Raw genomic sequence first — 6,264 nt, forward strand, 5'->3', positions numbered from 1 at the left:
AACAGCCTCATCCTATACAAAGAGAATCCAAAGCTCCATTAGAGAGAGACTGTCAGGGAGCTGGATCAAAGTGAAGAGGCAGGGTTTGATCCACCTGTAACGTCACACGGATGGCTCTGTGGTGACGTCAGGCCAGATGCAGGAACATAAACAGACGAGGCAGTACTGCGGCTCCGTGTTTATTTAAACACAAAAACAAAAACAATGTTCACAGAGTATAAATAACAAACAGAAACACAAAGTAATCTTAACTAAACAAACACGGGGCTGGAGCTTCCACACTCGCAACAGTTGTTTTTACTTTTGTTTTGCTTTCCTTCTGCCGTCTCTCTCTCGCTCACACACACACGCGCGCAAACACACACACGCGCGCACACACACACACACGCACATACTGAGACACACTGAGACACACACACTGAGACACACACACTGACACACACACACGCGCGCACACACTGACACACACACACACACACACTGAGACACACTGAGACACACACACTCACTGAGAGACGCACACACTGAGACACACTGAGACACACACACACACACACTGAGACACACACACGCGCACACACTGACACACACACACACTGACACACACACGCACACTGACATGCACACGTACACTGACACACACACACACACTGACACACACATACACACATGCACAGGTACACTGACACACACACACACAGACAGGCACAAGGACTGACACAAACACACACTGACACACATACACACGCACGCACACACTGACACACACACACACTGACACACACACACACACTGACACACACACACACACGCACACATTGACACACACGCACGCACACACTGACACACACACTGACGCACACAGTGACACACTGACACACACTGACACACACTGACACACACACACACAGGCACAAGGACTGACACACACACACACACTGACACACACACTGAGACACACACACAGACACACACTGAGACACACACACGCGCGCACACACTGACACACACACACACACACTGACACACACGCACACACTGACATGCACACTGACACACACACACAGACACACACTGAGACACACACACGCGCGCACACACTGACACACACACATGCACAGGTACACTGACACACACACACATGCACAGGTACACTGACACACACACACAGACAGGCACAAGGACTGACACAAACACACACTGACACACACACGCACACACTGACAAACACACACACACACACGCACGCACACACTGACACACACACACGCGCACACACACTGAGACACACACACACTGACACACACACACACTGAGACACACACACACAGACAGGCACAAGGACTGACACACACACACACAAACACACACACTGACACACACACACACACACACACGCACAGGTACACTGACACACACACACGCACGCACACACACACGGAACACAGAGAGCTGCAGGCTTTTATACAGTGACCATCTCCCGATTAGCAACAATTAATCAATTAATTAACTCGGGAGATGGTCACCGTCTGCACGAGGTTTTTGTGTGGATGGGGCTTCCCATCCACGCTGCTAAACAATAACAAACATACAGCTTTGCCATGCTATAAATAAATATACATACAAAATACACAGGGGCGGGGGTGCCCCGTGCTGAAATAAACACACGTTTTCTTAATATAATAAACAATACATTTTAAATCAAACAATAAAACGCAGCACATTTAAACAGCAGGGCTTTGCCCTGCCCACTTTTCATGTGCAGGGCTCCTCACCCTGTCAGAGTGCTGTTCCTTTATACACAGAAAGAAGTGAAGATGGCCCTGCTTGTGGCACGCGCTCCCTCGTTTGTCACACAGCCCTTTTCTGTTTAAGTCTCTTTTGATGGGTTAAATGCTGGGTTCATTTGACAAGGAATTCTTCTACAAATACATATAAACTGTAGAATTAAATTACATTCAATGTACCAGCATAGAAAGTCCTTCAGTTGATGGAATTGGCCTGGGTGTGCTTTGCTTCCAAATAGTTTGGCTAGAGAGGAATCTGCAGTGTACTTGAGTGAGGCTCGCTGCAGTGTGCTTGTGTGAGGCTCGCTGCAGTGTGCTTGTGTGAGGCTCGCTGCAGTGTACTTGCGTGAGGCTCGCTGCAGTGTACTTGCGTGAGGCTCGCTGCAGTGTATTTGTGTGAGGCTCGCTGCAGTGTACTTGCGTGAGGCTCGCTGCAGTGTACTTCTGTGAGGCTCACTGCAGTGTACTTGCGTGAGGCTCGCTGCAGTGTATTTGTGTGAGGCTCGCTGCAGTGTACTTTTAAGCCAGTTGTCGTCTTTTCTATTTGAGAGAGGTAGAGGTATCAGGACACGTGTCCCGTCACTGTGAACAGCAGTTCATTAATTACATACAGTGCAGTGGTATATTGTTTTGCATTTGCACACTTATGTAATAATTTGTATGATTGTTGTATTGAGGGGTCTCTGGTTTATTTAACTCCAGCAAGCACTGTGACGGTGCTGCCTATCAGAGTGGCTGCCTGTGCTGTTGCTAGGCAAAAGTGAAAGGTCAGCTCTGGCCTAAATTTAAAACCCTGACATTTTTGCAGTCCCGACCCGACCATCTCCACAAATCCATACCAATGGCGCTCCTGTCCTTATCCATGTATAATGCACAGTGACTGGGTGGGATATCTGCTCTTCATTGTACCACTTCATTGGGTTTCTGCAATGGTGACTGTCCAGACAGGGATCACACTGAATGCTGTACCAGTCTTAGCACTCGCGATGATCTATTCAGGTTAAGAACATGGTTTAAAATCCCCCTGCCCCCATTGTAGAGTCACTGGAGTTCGACCTTGGGGCTTTATTTGGACCTATTTGTGCCCAGTATCAGTCTTGCTAATTCTGTAGAAACCAACTTGCTCAACACATGACCTATACTGGAACCCTGTTGTCATGGAGACATTCAAATCTCTCTGCTTTGCATATGCAGTAACAACAGGTGTGTGCTGCAGCCCTGCTAATCAAATCAGATGTTTTAACTACTGCACTGTGAGCAGCTCAGTTAAAGAAATGAAAAAACAAAACCACAGCAAAGTATATTTGCGGCTTGGTTATACAAACACAGCATGATCGCTGCACTGCATATATTTATACAAACACAGCATGATCACTGCACTGCATATATTTATACAAACACAGCATGATCGCTGCACTTCATATATTTATACAAACACAGCATGATCGCTGCACTTCATATATTTATACAAACACAGCATGATCGCTGCACTTCATATATTTATACAAACACAGCATGATCGCTGCACTTCATATATTTATACAAACACAGCATGATCGCTGCACAGCATATATTTATACAAACACAGCATGATCGCTGCACTGCATATATTTATACAAACACAGCATGATCGCTGCACTGCATATATTTATACAAACACAGCATGATCGCTGCACTGCATATATTTATACAAACACAGCATGATCGCTGCACTGCATATATTTATACAAACACAGCATGATCGCTGCACTGCATATATTTATAAAAACACAGCATGATCGCTGCACTGCATATATTTATACAAACACAGCATGATCGCTGCACTTCATATATTTATACAAACACAGCATGATCGCTGCACTTCATATATTTATACAAACACAGCATGATCGCTGCGCTTCATATATTTATACAAACACAGCATGATCGCTGCGCTTCATATATTTATACAAACACAGCATGATCGCTGGACTGCATATATTTATACAAACACAGCACGATCACTGCACTTCATATATTTATACAAACACAGCACGATCACTGCACTTCATATATTTATACAAACACAGCACGATCGCTGCTCTTCATATATTTATACAAACACTGCACGATCGCTGCACTGCATATATTTATACAAACAGAGCACGATCGCTGCACTTCATATATTTATACAAACACAGCATAATTGCTGAACTTCATATATTTTCTTTATTTTGAAACTTTGCAACTCCATCCAGCATCCCGCTCCCCCATGCTGGTCTGCAGGTGTGAGAGTCACTCGGGGCTCTCTGTGCTGGACACAGTGTTCTTTCAGGTGTGAGAGTCACTCGGGGCTCTCTGTGCTCGACACAGTGTTCTTTCAGGCGTGAGATTCACTCGGGGCTCTCTGTGCTGGACACAGTGTTCTTTCTTTCTTTCTAACTTACTGTAGTCATCCTTTTAGTCTTTTAAAAAGCAAAACATAAGAATTTAATGGTAACTAAGGACAGTGCTGCCAAAACTAAAATAATCAATATGAAGCTAGAGAGCTGTATTATTATTATTATTATTATTATTATTGAGATGTATTGCTTTTTAATATTTTTGTGTTCATTGTTATTGTAGCGTTCGAGCGAATGAATAAACTTACTGACAGAATAAAACAAAAACAAAGTCAGCCAGGCTTGCGAGGTGAACTCAACAATGGAGAAACTCTTTTTATTCTTTTTCGCGGGGTCACATGACTCACAGCTTCCGCCTCCCTCACCACATAATACATAACCCTATTACTCCACTAGATGGCAGCATAAGACCACAAATATCCAGGGGAATCCTTATTTATCAGTACAGTTTTAGACGGCTACATAATGCCTCTGCTGTGTTAAGAAACGTCCTCGTTTCTAATATTCATTTTAATCAGAAAGAACACTAACAAATAAACATGAACTGAAGCATTTCCAGTGTAAACGTGAATTCAGTTTCCTTTCCACAGTATTTTTTTTTAAATCGGTTATAAATCAAAGCCTGTTAGCTAATCTAACAAAATCTGAAAAATGGAAAGAAAACATTAAACCGTGACATATGACAATGCAAAGCATAAATGTATTTGAAGAGTATGGAACAGTTTACACAAAGGAAACACTTCAGCCCTGCCGACGCAGTGAGACACACACACACACACACACACACAGAGTGAGAGCCTGGAGCAGCTACACAAGGTAACCTGAACTCAAACACAGACACTGCTACAAACCCACACTAATGTCAGGGTTTATGTAGTTACATTTAAACACTAATATTTTTATTTTATTTTGAGGGATGTTTTTGCTTTTATTGGCCAATTTAAAAAAAAGTGCTGAAGGGGCCAATAGTATTATCAAGGAGTCAAAGATGAATTAGAAATCATTAATTATAAAACTATAGTAGTGTAACGATCACTCTGCACAACTGAGAAGCAGTTGTACTGTCCTCCCTAAGGAGATACTACTGGCCCTATTCCTATAGCTAAATAAGTCAGCAAGAGTGACAGACAGCAAAAGCAGGGACGTCAGAGGTGTCAATTTCAAGATCAATCGGTTTATTATTGTGAACAATAATGTCAACAAATGAAAAAATGAACAACTGAATGAAATGAATAATGATAAGAAAGGAATTCAAATAATTGCAGGTAACAGGTAAGAAATAAGATGGTACAGATAAGTATGTAGGGACAAACAGGAGGCTAAACAGATTCACAAAGTAGAAAATGAATGGTGTCCGGAGGGTCTCCAATAAACCCAAACTCACAAACACAACACACACAGATAAAGATCAAGGATAAATAAATAGATACAGATGGGGAAACAATTACATTTAACAGTCTCTGTGGCAATGGTGGGAGAATGACAGTAGGCCCAACAAGTCCAGTAATAGCAGGGTAATTGAAATCCATACAAAGTAACAAAAAAATACAGGAAACAAAGTATCAAATTAAAGTAGAAACAATCCAAACAAAAAAAAGAAATGATCTCACCCACAAATAAGGCAGTCCAGCAAAATGTCCCAAAATGATGGTGATTGTAGAAGGTTGAAAACATTGAGTACGTTGAAATTGTTGAGACTGTCCAGTAGTGTTGAGTTGAATGGTGAACAGTTGTTTGAAAAAAATCAGGAGGATCAGGAAAAAATTTAGACTGTCACACATAAAACAACAAACCCTAAACAGACCTAGAAAAAACAGCTAAACTTAAACAAGTAACAGTGAAAACAAAAAGAGCAGTTTAGACAAAGCGCAGCGACAAAAGAAAATGAACGGATGCACTGGAATTATCTAAGGATGGTAATGGATTCACTGAAATTTAAGTAGAGAAAATGCTGTAGATTAATGGATTCCTGTGAGAAAGGGAGTCTCCCTCAGGCCTGATTAGCCAGCTTTAATACAACTGCTGGCTACTAAGGAGCTCTGAGATTGGAGGGGTGGAAATCTGAATGAGCCAATGGGGAGAGAGGATGAACAGAG

This window comes from Acipenser ruthenus, chromosome 50, assembly GCF_902713425.1.
Source record: "Acipenser ruthenus chromosome 50, fAciRut3.2 maternal haplotype, whole genome shotgun sequence".
Lineage (NCBI taxonomy): Eukaryota > Metazoa > Chordata > Actinopteri > Acipenseriformes > Acipenseridae > Acipenser > Acipenser ruthenus.